At 56.6% G+C, this 14656-nt stretch overlaps 1 pseudogene; it reads right to left on the reverse strand.

The window, feature by feature from the left end:
• Positions 1-452: 452 nt before the first annotated feature.
• On the reverse strand, positions 453-14536 carry LOC119100011 (DNA-directed RNA polymerase III subunit RPC2-like; annotated as a pseudogene).
• Between the last annotated feature and the right edge of the window lie 120 nt (positions 14537-14656).

A 14656-nucleotide genomic window follows, 5' to 3' on the forward strand; every position in this document is an offset into this window, starting at 1 on the left:
GTAAACTCTATCTTAACCGGCGCCAATGGAACGCTTCGTTCCGGCGCTCTCACGAGAAATGTGCTGTGCGTGACTGAGTGACAACAAGTGACTGACAAACGCCAGTCAGCGGCGAGTTACAGAGGCCTGAAGTGATGGCGGCTGAGGAAGATGCGACCAAGTCACGACAACCTTACCGCATCATAAGAAAAGACGCGCGACCGCCACAGCTACGCAGACCGGCACACCGAACATCCGAACATGACGCGCCTGCTCTCTTCGCCCCCCCCCCGCACATCAGCGGGGGCCCTCCAGACGCGCGATGATGTGCCGGGGGGAGGGGGGGGGCTGATGTGTCGTGACTTTCCAGCGTCCAGCGCCACTCTCTCTCTCTCTCTGCCACCAGCCAGCATATCAGCGGGGCCCTCGGACGCGCGCCCAGCGCCACACTTTCTCCGGCAACAGCCGGCTCATCAGCAGGAGGCCTCCAGACGCGCGCCCGGCACCGAACTCTCACCGGTGCCGTAGTGCAGTTTGCCCTCCATGAGGCCGGCCTTGCCGGCCAGCAGCTCCATCAGCTTGCCGACCGTCATGCGGGACGGGTAGCCGTGCGGGTTCATCACCATGTCGGGGCAGATGCCCTGGTCCGTGAACGGCATGTCCTCCTGGTCCACGATCAAACCTGGTGGCCCCGAGCGCACGCCGCGATCAGGCGGGCCGCGCCGCTCCCGCACCACGTGGCGAGGCTGGCTCGGGCAGGGCGCCGGGAGGGTCGGCCAGTGGCGAACGGTGTCATGAGGTGGCTAGTCGCACAGCCACGCTGTTGTCAGTGATTTGGTGATTCGGTACGGTTCAGTGGTTCATACAGTAATAAGGACGCACTGCAATCCCTGAGTGAACCCAACACGGCAACCAATCCACCAGTCAAACAAACAGCGACGTATGCGATCAGCATCCAACTAACAACTAATCAGCACCAGGAGCACCTCCATTCATCAGCCTGGCCGCGCCCACCCCGAGAGCCTGACCATGGCGGCCACCCCCGAGCACAGGACCGCAGGGCCACGCGGGCCTGCCTGCCGAGCAGTGGGGAGTGGGGTACGCCTCACCAGTGACGCCTTCTGTCCGTGACGGCTGCTGAACTTGTCCGCCCAGCTCGGGCCGGCGCGTCTGGCGCAGCAGCAGCTTGATGAGGAACGCCTCCTCGGCGTTGGACGAGATCATCACCTTCTCGATGTGCGACGGCACAGGGCCCTTGTACCTGTCGGACCGAGCGGCCACGTCTGAGAGTCGCCCGACAAATGCAGCGGCTGGCAGAGGCAGGCTGCGTCCACCCAGGGACACGTGCGCAGCGCATCTCTGACGACCTGCCGTGGTCTGTCGTCGGTTCACGCGAACTGGTGCTCACAGTCTTCATAACCCACGTAGCACTTAACAAATGTACGTGGCACTCCACACTTCATTGTCAAATTTCCGCGATCACACCATACTGTTTCCGTGCCGGGGAAAAACGTTTGCGTTCGTATTCGATCACCCTCGCGTTATGTTGCATGAGTTACAGAGCGCTGCTCAGCTACAAATCACTGCGGAAGGCAGTTTGTATGCAGCCTTTGCAGTTTTGGGGGGCATTCTACAAGTGACCGCATGGTTTCTTCCCTGTTCATATAGGACAAGTCAAGTGGGAAACAAACGTCCATCAAACCAAGCTAATTACGAGACCAACATCAGAGGCACGCTAACAAGCGCTCGGATGGGGAGGCGGGTCAATTTGTCTGCCCCCCCCCCCCCCTCCTGTTGGTTTTTTCCAACAGGACTTCTGAACGCGCCAAACTTTGCACAACTGTAGGTCATTGAACAGCCGACCTATCAGCACAACGCATTAAATGTACCTCATAAGGTCGCTGACCTATGTCAGGCCAGTCAGGCCATGGCTGTCGGCGAAGGCAATTCCAAGGAATTGTTTAATCTGATGCGACAACGTAGTTATATGAAATCATACAGCTTTTGGGTGGTTTCTTAGGTAATCAGATTGTTGATATTATTGATATTATTATTATGACCAGTTACAGTGACCTTGGGTTGGGTATTGAGGTCGGATCAAGGTCAAAACTAAACCGATTCAGTACTCGAAGATACTAAACGTGCGGTACTTTTTGACGTTCATTTCTAAATCATGGATAAACCGACGTAAACATATCGATTTTGACTTCATGAAGGTCAGATGGTGTCAATGACCTAAAACGACCTCGATTAACCTCTCGCTTTGAGAACCATACCACCTGGGGTAGTGCCTGCTCAGAGTTAAACTGATATAACGCATTTTTGGCTATAACTCAAATGTAGGCAAAATCAGTCTAGAAGGTTTTTGGTCGTTTTAATCCTTTAATGTCAAATAAGGTCACTGACCTGATATGACCACCAGTCACACTTTGCTTGGAAATAGCATCTATATAAAAGCTGGTTGCGTGTAGAGATATCAGGGCAATCTTGGACGCCGATCTGGAATTTTATCTTGTTTGACTTTATCTGACCCGAATACCAAGAGTAAATAAACTCAAAATTTTTAAGGGAATATTTCGTACCTGAAGATATTAAGGCACGCATCAGCTATGAGGAAAAAATTTCCTCATAACTGACTGCTTAAATTTAACTAGAAAGGAATGCCTCTCGACAACACCATTTCTCTGTTTAGTAAATATGCTCCTTGATACGTAATTAATTGATTACGTCATCGTATCTTGGCACAACACTGATTGAGAGCCAATTGACGGCCGTAATATCTGCCAGTCGTGCTCACAAACGCCAAATATGCACAACTTGACCATCATACTTTCCTTGGCCTTGATCGCTGCATGGCTTATGGAACGGAAGGATTTGAATGATGTTCTTATGACCACATGAATGCCAAGGCGACTCTGGAATACTCTCCCCATTTTGCGGGCATGTAGCTCAGCAACTAGAGGGGTTTAGGGTCTAAGGAGGGTTGCAAGCTCCACCGAAATGTCTTCAGGACGGCTATTTCCGTTCAAAACCCCAAATAAATGTGGAACACCCCCTTAAAACACAAATTAGCCCACATAGGACACTACTACCCAGTAAATGTGGGTGTATGTATTTAGCGTATGAGTGTAGATTCTAGTTTTTGAGAGCTCTATGGGCATCAAAATTGATCCCGCCGCCTGAGCGCGGCGCATTTGACCGGCCACTTGACGCGTGTGAAGAGTTCAGTGACTCGGGCCTTTCTGCTTAAAGATTTCATGCCTTGGAGGCGTTTATCTCCAACCCTGTTCCTTCATCATTCCCTGGCCGAAAACCTCCTCTATGCATTGCACAGTGTCATGCAGAAATGTCCGTCAGCTGTTGGCGCGTGGGTGTGGGCGGCGCGGGGGACACTCACGTGACAGGCACGTCCCTGTACTCCGGCGGCTGGCGCGGCGCCCCGGCCGGCGCGTTCAACGGGTTCATTGTCACCGTCGGCATCGACTTGTTCACCAGCACCTGCTTGTTCTCCACGATCTGGCGGCGGCGGGGCGCATGGCTCAGTCCAGCAGGCGAGGTGGGTGCGGGGCAGCCAGCCGCCGCGGTTGTAGAACATCGCACCCATCGCACAACCTTGGAGCGGTACTACGACTCAGACGTGACCACCATGACTGGGGATGACTACGACCATGACTGGGGATGACAAAGCGGAGCGAGCCAGGTGCCCGTCGATGCAGCCTCGCTCGCTTCACGCCACAGTGCGATACTCCACGATCGACACACAGCAAACCGCTTCACCACGCGAACATGCAGGCCACCGCGCTGCGCGTCCGTTTGCGCCGCGTGCGGCCGGTGCGGCCGCGCGGGTACGTTCGTACCTCGCCCGGCGCGGTGATGCCGTCGGCGGTCGAGCGCCTTGTGCCGCCAGATGGGCTCCCTGGTCTCGGCGTCCACCAGCGGACCCTGCACGCGGTCGTGCGTCTGGTTGGCGTACCTGCCGGGGGGCCCCCAGAGCGGTCAAACTTCCCGCTAGCCTCTGACGTCTCGCGCCGGGTGCGAGCTCATGTTGCGGCAGCTCCACAGGCCCATGGTAACGTGAGGCCGCGGGTCTCGTTTGAATTCCTGCCTTAGTTCGTCAGGCCACAGTCATACGACGACAAGCAGCACTAGGCAGCAGAATCTGAAGCGCCAGCAGCCACACGCGCGCTGACGTGTTCGGACGTCGCACGCTCGGCTCGCGGGGGAACTCACCTCTTCAGGGGTGCATTGGAGTTCCTGTAGACGAGGCAGCGGCCGTAGCCGCGGTCCAGGGACGCCTTGTTCAGGATGAGCGCGTCCTCGATGTCGTAACTGAGACGCGCCGGCCACAGTGTGGGTAGCAGGCGCGGCGGGGCGACAGGAAATTCCGCCCTCACCGCGGCCGCACCGCTGATGTAAGCGCTCTTGCCACACAGGTGACCTCGACCGTTTGGTCACACCGGGCGGACATATTAATGTAGATATATCCGCGCATGTACGATGCATAGAACATTCGTTACATCACGTTATCACACGAAGCCGTAGCTCATCACGCTACAGTCCAACACACTTTCAGAGCGAATCACTGGCGTTCTTGGGGCGTCTGTAATCCACACTGGAATCCCACACCGTGGGAAAACTCACGCCATGGAACAAAGGGCCGCGACATGTCTACACGATCACGAACGCACTCGGCGAGCAGCGCCAATCACCACACGCAAAACCACGCCTCCCGTCCAGCGCCAAGGCCCGAGCCGACCGTGCGGTTCCGCGGCAGCGCGCCCTACCCGCTGTAGCTCATGACGGCCACCATGGCGTTCTGGCCGGCCGGCAGCTGCTCGAAGTTGATGAGCTCGATGGTCTTGGACTTTACCATCGGCTTCTGCGGGTACACCAGGTTGTACATCAGCGTGGTCGATGCGGTTGCCGCTGGTTCCACGCGATCGTGCCTGCCGGCGGGGAGGAAGCGCACGTGAGCCGAGGGGGCGGCTGACCGGGCCGGAAGATCAGCTGAGCCACACCTGCGACTCTCCCGCCAGTGGCCCGAGGCCGTCCGGGTCCTGAACGGGCCGTCGGCAGGGACCCGCTCCGCCGGAGGGCGCGCCGCGCCGCGTCAACCTCCGCCCCCGGCCGGCCCGGCCCGGCGTCGGCTCCACTCACCCATGGCCTGCTTGCCCATGGCGCACTGGTACGTGTTACGCGGGCTCTGGTTGTGGTGGCGGATAGGGGATGAGGCCGGCGCACACTCCCAGCAGCGTGAACGGCTCGACCTCGAGGTGCGTCGTCACCTGCCCACACGGGTCACGGTCACACGCGGCGGCGCGTGAAGGTGCGCCATGCAGCTGTGAGGGCGATCAACCACCACGGCTCACGACACGCGGTGACGATGGTGGCGACACAGGCGTGCGGCGGAACACTGTCGCCGCAAGGGTAGCGATGTGAATGTTGGTGATCAACAGGGCATGTGAACACAGCCGGGTACCATCGTTGTCACGTGCGTGCGGAGGGGCCTGGTTCGTTGCGTCCCGACGATTCGAACGCGCAGCACGGCATCAGCTCATCGTTAACAGCCAGCGACAGCGGCCAGAAGAAACACCTCGCTACCATTACGCTGCCGCCCCAAATCAGACAGGCTTCGAGCAATGCGATGCCGAAATGTCTGCATCTGTCTGCGAAAACTCGCCCACAGATTCGACTGCACGTATCAACCCGACCTAGCACGAACAAGACGGCTGCACAGCACACAGAGCAGACAACTTTCAGACGGCGCCAATGGTGCCTTGCTGCCGCTGTCGGTCCCCACCAGTCATCGGCACCTCCAGTGCTGAGCACGCGTCCCTGCCGGCCGATCTCACCGCCGTAATGTCCTTCTCGTAGAGGGCGATGTTGCTGTCGTTCTCCTCGTTCACGTCCAGGTACTCGACCAGGCCGTCCGTGCAGGAAGTCCTGGAAGGTGCGCAGGCCGCGCGCCAGCTCCTCCATGTGGGCGGCCGTGACGCGCGGTCGGCTCCGCTCCACGATGATGTACTGCCTGCCGCGGCACGGGGCGCCTGGGTCAGCCGGGGCTGGGTGGGGCAAACCGCACGGTCGGCGGTCAAGATCACCGGTGAGGCGCTTCTATGCGGGCGGCAGCTGGACGGTGAGGTGTAAGTAGCGGCTGGTCCCGTTGGGTGTATAGCGTTTACACCATGGACCGTGGATCAAAACCGGACGCGAGCTGTTCGGTGATATGTCGATGGGCTACCACTCGGGCAATGCTCATGAGGCCATGTCGCATGTGGAGGACGGTAAATGCATCGTACCCCACCGCAGCTGTCCTGCATCTCGGTATCCGCTTACCCCTCAGTTACCTGTTAAAGACACGAGCACGCTTACCTTCCACCGTTCAATCGCACACAGCCACCAGACATAAAGCCTCCGACTCGGCACTGACCACGGCACCACTCCATCAACAGCGCCTCCCCTCCTGCGCACCACCCACCCTTGACCTGACGCGCGACCCCCACCTGCACAGCCGGCCGCCGTCCGAGCTGACGTAGACGCAGCGGTGCTTGTGGCTGGGGTAGATGGAGACGAAGCCGGATAGGAGGCCGCTGCGCCGCAGCAGACGGAACGTCTGGATCAGCCGGCGGTAGTTGCGCGTCACACCCAGGATGTTGCCTGTCGGCGCAGCGCGGCGTCAGGCGGGCAGGCGCTGAGGAGTTCGCGCCGCCGTGCTGTCGTGCGTGCTGCGCTGTTTAGTGCTAGTGGTGCTGTCGTCAGCGGGTCCGGGCGCCAGACCTGCACTGGACCTGCCCGGTGTCGTGTCGAGACCCAGGCAGGATGGGTGTGCAGGATGTTTGGTGAAGTGACCAGATTCCTGATCTGGACCCTCTGATGTTGCGCCATTTCCCGTCTTTACGCAAAATGGCCCGACGACGGCTGCACTTCATGCGAGTTTGCCGAATCTGGCGTCTTTGGTGAAAAAGTCCACAATTGACGGGATGACGTTACAAGGAATAAACATTTCAGGCTTGAGCATGGTCTGCCAACGACCAGAACAACTTGTGACACTGTCTTAGGGTCACACAAGGACACATAAGGCCACAGGTCCAAAGGAAAAAATGCCACACATGTGATATACGTGAATGCGAATGGGCGGACTAGCGTAATGAAGCCCAGACTAGTAAATTCACATGATTTCTTCCACGAACAACGCGTTCATTTTCGCCGCCATTCCAGAGGATGTCATCAGCGCTGGTCCCCCGATCCGTCCGATGGCTTCAAAGTACCGTTGAGAAAGACGATGTAGACGGAGTTATGACTGAGCTCCTCGCCGCAGAGGAAGTTGATGTCCTCAACGCCGATGTTGAAGGCAGCGCGGATGATGGGCGTGTCGTCGGCCTCGGTCGTGATGTGCGTCATCAGCGGCAGGTTCTTCACCAGCCCGCACGACTCGCCCTCGGGCGTGTCCGACGGACAGAGCATGCCCCACTGAGACGGCTGCAGCGAACCGCGGCCCGCTCACCTGACAAGAGGGGCAGGAAGGTCAGCCGGGTCACGCTGCGACAGCGCGACGGACGGGAGGCAGTCAGACGCCAGCGCGCAAGCAGATGTCCATGGTTAACAGCATCGTCCAGAAAACGAACTCCCCGCTGAGCCATGTTGCAGGGTGTGAAACCGGAACACGGAGCCTTAGAAGAGACGATGTCGCATGCTCTGTGCGCCATGCAGCCACGCTGGCACAATAACACCGCAGATTTACCCCGGTATCTCTTTGTGAATAAACTGAACAGTCTTAGCACGCAGAACAAAGGTCCGTCCTCGAACCAGAACCCGTCTCCGTCCACGCCATGGAAGGCGCAGAGCCTGTACGGGGAGACTCCCCATCCGTGGGCGCACCTTCCGTGTCCGCTCGAACTGCGAGTTGACCCGAGTCATCATGCCGAGACATGAGATGTAGGAGAGCCGCGAGAGCACCTGCGTCACGCCGTGGCGCTCCATCTTGAAACCGCTTGATGATCCAGTTACCCTGCAGCAGAGCGGCAAGCTTGTGACGTGGATGGCGCTACGGTGGTATTTTTACAGCAAGCGAACGTCGCCGCCAGTCAGGTGGGTTGCCGACCGTAGCTGCTGAGGATGCCGCGAGCCTTTCGCGCGCCTGCCGAGCTTTGGAGATCCACACACAAGGCTGTGTGTACAAATAATAAAGGGCACCCACCCGCCACCGAAGTGAAACAACCCCTTCGCCTGGCAGTCCATGTCCCGGCCCAGCGTCCGCCGGGGCAGGACTGAAGAGCTGAGCAGAATGACAAAGGGCTCTGATCCGGCAGACCACGCGCGACGCCGGCGCCGTGTCCACGCGGGACACCAGCCCCGTGTCTGCGCAGGCACGGCGCACGGCGAGCAGGGCGCCACTCTGCGACGCCACCCGGGGCAGGTGGAGCGCCGCGCCGGCTCCTACCGAGGAGATGGCCTGTTCCAGACCAAAGCTGATCTGGTCCTGCCGCATGTGCTTCACGATGTCGAACTGGGCCGCCTTCACCTTCGGAATGTTCTTGTCGGCGATCATCTTCAGCTGAAAGGAACGTCAAGCCAGTCAGAACATGGTCCGATAAGGTCCAATCAGTGTGACAAAATAGGCAAAAAGGGATACAAATTTTGACGTTCGCCACTTATGTTGAGAAAGGTACCGCTCTTGCACCGCCCAAGCATTACCCAGTCGTTTCTAGATATGCTTACTGCGCTACGCATTCCGGTCTTTCCCCCATCTGTACGATGTAGCATCGGGTGACACGACCGCTCTCCATAGACCCCGTCACAGTTACACTACTCACCTCCCAGTTGAACTTCTTAAAGAGGTCCTCGAACAGCAAGCTGATGAGCGAGCCGGCCAGCTCCATGCGCTTGTTGCCGTAGTAGTCGCGGTCATCAATCACCTTCTCGTCGGCCTGGGCCTCGACCACGCGACGCACCATCAACGCCAGGTAGAACGCCTTCATCTTGAAGTTGTAGTTCTCCACCTGTCGCCAGCAGACAGTCGCCGGTCACGTGTGTTCTTCCCACACGAACCTCACGCGACCGGAACATTCTCCGCGCGCGCTTCACGTGGCCGGGGCATTCTCCGCGCGCGCTTCACGTGGCCGGAGCATTCTCCGCACGCACTTCACGTGGCCGGAGGATCGCGAGTGACATCATGTTGGAACGTTGGACCAGTTTTGTCGCGGCGCGCGGGCTGGGGCCGTCAGTGCACGGGCTTTGACGGCCCCACTTTGTACTGGCAAGCTGGGCTCTCAATGAACTCTCAAGGTGACAATACACGGAAGCGAGACGTAAAACTGAACATGCTGTAGTGACAACACCGCAATAACATCAGCAACAAGCAGGACGTTCCCCCGAGGTCACAGACGCACCAAGTCGTGGTTGACCGTTGCTGGCAATATAGTGGGACGTGGGGCGGCTGCCACGAGCCGCACCGGGACGTGGGCGGCTTCCACCAACAACGTACCGGACGTGGATGGCTGCCACGGACAACGTACCGGGACGTTGGCGGCTGCCACTGACGTGTAATGGGACGTGGGCGGCTGTCACGGACAACGTGCCAGGACGTGGGCGTCTGCCAATGACAACGTACCGGGACGTGGGCCAGTATGGTGGTGGCCAGCAGGTGGCGCACCTCGTCGGCGGGACTCTTCTTCTGTCCGAAGCCTCCCATATACACCTTCTGCACCAGCTTACTGCCCATGTACCTAGCACATGACGGGGTGGAGTCAGCGGCTGGGGGCTAGCGGTCGGTAAGGTACAGAGTCGAGGCGCCAGACACCGCCAGCGTTGCACAAACTCAAAGTAATAATAAAACGCGACGCAGTGTGCCATCCTTCCCACGGGGCAACGAATGATCAGTGATGCCCCAAGTGCCTCGCTCGCTATTTCACAATGAAGCGCATCTCGCGTCCAAACCCTAGCCCCCTCCCCTCTCGTTGCAGCGCCTCACTTGAGAGCCTGCAGCTGCGTGAAGACCTGCGCCCGGTGGCACTCCTCCATGGTGGAGGCCAGCGAGGTCATGATGTTGCTCTCTGTGCCCACCATCTGCACGATCTCCTGGTCCGACTCAATGCCCATCGCCTTAAAGACGATCGACACCGGGATCACCTGCGCGGGACGAGGACTGGTCAGATCGACACCGGGATCACCCGCGCGGGATGAGGACCGGTCAGATCGACACTGGGATCACTTGCGTGAGACGAATACCGGTCAGATCGACACCGGGATCACCCGCGCGGGACGAGGACTGGTCAGATCGACACTGGGATCACCCCGCGCGGGACGAGGACTGGTCAGATCGACACCGGGATCACCTGTGCGGGACGAGGACTGGTCAGATCGACACTGGGATCACCTGCGCGGGACGAGGACTGGTCACATCGACACTGGGATCACTTGCGTGGGACGAATACCGGTCAGATCGACATCGGGATCACTTGCGAGGGATGAGGACCGGTCAGATCGACGCAGGGGTCACCTGCGCGGGACGAGGACTGGTCACATCAACACTGGGATCACTTGCGTGGGACGAATACCGGTCAGATCGACATCGGGATCACTTGCGCGGGATGAGGACCGGTCAGATCGACGCAGGGGTCACCTGCGCGGGACGAGGACTGGTCAGATCGACACTGGAATCACCTGTGCGGGACGAGAACCGGTCGGTGCCGCGTAGCATCCACAAACCACACTGTTTTCAGCGCTCGTTGAAAGTCATATCAATACAGCGTAGCGGCAAAGGTTAGCTCGGCAGTACGGACTACGACCACATTCCTAATATTCTACACAGCCACGCATGACTCGAGCCTCCCGCGCTGAAAAATATTATGTTTCACAAATATGTCCGTGGCATCCCAGAGGAAAACGTAATTTAAGGCACGCATGGCGCGATAGCGCCATGCCACTATAGCGTCAAACATCCGGGCACTCCCAGGTCGCCTAAATAAGAGCGGCCTCGAGCCGTCAGAGCACACCGGCGCCCCAGTCCGCTGCGGCACGCGAGCACGTCAGCAGACGGCCGCCTGACAGGCCTCTGGCGCCGCTCCCGCGCCCGGGGCAGGGTATGACGGCGCACTGACAGATCGCGGCTTCCGGCCGACAGCCAATCACAGGCCATCGGTTGGTCTGGTACACCTAACGCTGGCAGCAGTGAGTGCACTGACAGCCAGACCAAGGTACAGCAATCACTGTTATTCGCCGAAAAATGGAATGCTGTATTATATAGAATATAGAATGATGATGGGAATGTACCATGACGTTAACAGCATAAAATGAAAAACTTATTTATGCAGTTGGGCTGAGCACGGCATCACGCTTCTGCCAACTAAACCCTGCAAAGACTATTCCAATATCTGAGAAAAATTGCGCTCGGCCCTGGCACTGTGAATTGCTGGTAAATTACCGGACTATGCTCATTCCTGCATTATATAACAATACGTCCTGACTTCGTCCCAGACAACATTACTCACAGACTGAAAAACGGCTCCAATCCCTCGGAAAACGGCAAACCAACAAGCCACTGACGGGAGGGGGGGGGGGGGGGGCAATCAGCCCCCGAGATGAGTGTACTGCACTGTGACTGACATCTTTGAAGGTGTTGTGCTTCAGGTAGTATTTGCCGCGCTTGAAGATGAGGTTGGTGCGCGGACTTCTTCTCGTGGGTGCTGCTGGTGACCTGGCATTGCACGTTGCCCTTGCTGTCCTGCTCCACGATCATGCGGTTCTTGCTGAGCTGCTCCTGGATCAGCACCACCTAGCGGACAGCACGTGAACCAGCGGTCTGGTTAGCCCAGTAACTTCACAACACAGGCGGGGTGGCCGCCGCACATGGGTGGCTTAGACGGTTGCGGTCAACACAATGCAATAGATGGGAACATGCTTAAATTGTCACCACCTCCTCAAAAGAGCACCAGCAGATTAGAAATATGTCTACAGAATGTCAGTACAGTACATCTCAAATGCCATTGCCTACGGGTTCCCTTCGTGAATGCTAGCGACAGTCAGCCTGCTTCACCCACAAAGACCGGCAGGCTTCCTTCAACACACACACATCTCACGCTTCTCGGGTCGCGCGGGCGAGGGGTCAGCCCGTGCCCGTGCCACTGCCGCTGCTTGACCTTCTCGGCTCGCGCGGCCGGAGCGGTCAACCCATACCGCCCCTTGACCTCGGCTCCCACGGGCGAGGTCAGCCCGTGCAGCCACCTGAACTCGGCTCGCGCGGTCGAGCGGCCAGCCCATGCCGCCCCTTGACCTCGGCTCTTACGGGCGAGAAGGTCAGCCCTGTCGCCACCTGACCTCCGTTCGCACGGGCGAGAAGGCATCCCGTGCAGCCACCTGACCTCGGCTCGCGCGGTCGAGCGGCCAGCCCATGCCGCCCTTGACCTCGGCTCACGCGTGGCGAGAAGGCAGCTCACTGCTGCCGCCTAACCTTCTCGGTTCCGCGGACGACGAAGTAGCCGCCGGGGTCGTGCGGACACTCGTCCAGCTTAGCCAGCTCGGCGTGCGTCTTGCCCGTCAGCACGCAGTTGGAGCTGCGCAGCATGATGGGCATGCGGCCGATCGGCAGGCCGTTCCTGAGCACAAACGCAACATGGTGGGGCGGCTGCGGTGCGACGTTCGGCCGTGAAATGTCGGGACATATCCGGCCACGCCACTAAACACAATGTGGAAGACCGAAAATTTGTGGAAAGCCGCCAAATTGAATGGAACGCGAATTACGACCTGGTGCAGGTAAATCTGATGACTGATGGGGGGGGGGGGGGGATGGGCTGCACCACAGCCTTGCACTAATCCCAGCGTCCTCCTGCGATATTGCGAAAGTTTAGCAACATGACTTACCTCACTACACATTTGCAAAATAGCAAAACAGCAATGGCTTGCAAAGAATGGATGGAGAATAGCTGGAGAGAAAGGGAAAGTGCAAAACTCCTACCAAAAGCGAGCTCACGTGAGCCTATCCTCCAGGGCCAGGACAGGTGACCCACCTGACGACGCGCTGGTTGCCGCGCGTGTACTCGATGTCGACGGTGACGGTGGCCGAGTAAGTGATGTCGCGCAGCCGGCACTCGTGCGGCGAAGTCGGGCCGGTTCATGTTGAAGCCCTCCTCCACATCAGGGATACCCACATGCACATTCAAGTACCTGGTGATGGTGGCAGTGAAGCAGTGGTCACTCAAGATGATCTGATAGTCAGGCTCATGACCACATCACAGCATTGTATTTTCTGGCACTCAAAAGCATTGGGACTAGAGTCCAATTCTGCTGGATAATAAGATGCAAAAACTACCCCCATGTCATACCAGCAGCAGAATATAGTAACTGAGTAGCCAAGTACCACAAATATGGCTCTATTTGCCACCAAATCTTGGTCAAAATGAAGCTCGAAGTACAAAAAAGTATTCCATATTTCACACCAGATGATCAGAACACCTATTCTAAGCATGAATTATCTATAGATGGCAAATATTCAGTTGCAGTGTTGGGTTAGTTAACTTATACTCACTTCACATAGAAACTAGGGTCTGCATCACTGACAACCTTGTCATTTGCATTGACAATATTCTTGATATCAGTGTTTATGAAGTAATTGAATGAGTCAATGTGCTGCTTCACCAGCCCTTTTGTCTGCAGGAAAGCAGGCAACAGCTTCCATTTGTCCTGAAAAAGGTGATGCACATATCTGCCTGATGTTCAATGGCTTATGGTCCTGCCTACCAATCAGTACCAGGCATATCTGCAATTCAGATACAAAAAGATATCCTTTGAGCATTTTTGAGACAAATGCTAACCTATGGTGTACTAGGTTAAACTTAGCTAAGATCTCAGGAACACTGCCCAGTGAGCAGAGATGCTCTACTCAAACTCACATGCTCTCATTGCATATTGTGCATGGAATGGCCCCAAAAGAGCCTGTGTGTCTGGTTCTGCCAAAACTAGTAAAACATTTTGGGATGATAAGCAGTCACATGCTGAGCTGGAAAATGCACATATTGCGAATAACATTGCAAGTCATCATACTTCCAAACTTTTGCCTACAGATTACTATTTCAATTAAAACATCAACAAACACAAAATGGAATAACACAATTCATTAAAAAGGATTTGAGTTGCACTTATAATGAGCACATATTGGCAAATGATAAGGGTTACTATGAGAAGAAGAAACAAGAAACAAGAACAGGTACAAGAAGAACGCGGGGACTATAAAGCTGGCACAAGTGCAATACTCAGGTCAGACAAGGCCAGGGTAAAGGTGGAGGCATAAGTGCATGAACAGCAGAATGAGTGCCAGTACGCATATGAGTAGCAGAATTATTGTTAATAACAATGCTACTAAATACTGGAGACAAACAATAGTGCTAATATATGACATATAGATAAGTGTCTACTCACCTCAACAGCTTTGATAGGCTCAGCCAATCTGCTCATTTGACCATGGCTCCCACTCCAAATACTTTCCCCCATTCTTCGCCTGGGCTTTAGGAATTGCTTCAAAGAATAAATATATCAATATCAAGACATCAACACGTCACACGTGGCTGATAATTTGGCATAAACGGTATAAACATATCAAAACAAAACCGGCATAACATCCCAGAGATTTCTTCCTGTGCAGACTTTTGTAGCAACTGCGCCGTGAATGTATCAATATTTTTAA

Source organism: Pollicipes pollicipes, unplaced genomic scaffold, assembly GCF_011947565.3.
Source record: "Pollicipes pollicipes isolate AB1234 unplaced genomic scaffold, Ppol_2.1 Scaffold_4881;HRSCAF=5763_pilon_pilon_pilon, whole genome shotgun sequence".
In the NCBI taxonomy this organism is placed as follows: domain Eukaryota; kingdom Metazoa; phylum Arthropoda; class Thecostraca; order Pollicipedomorpha; family Pollicipedidae; genus Pollicipes; species Pollicipes pollicipes.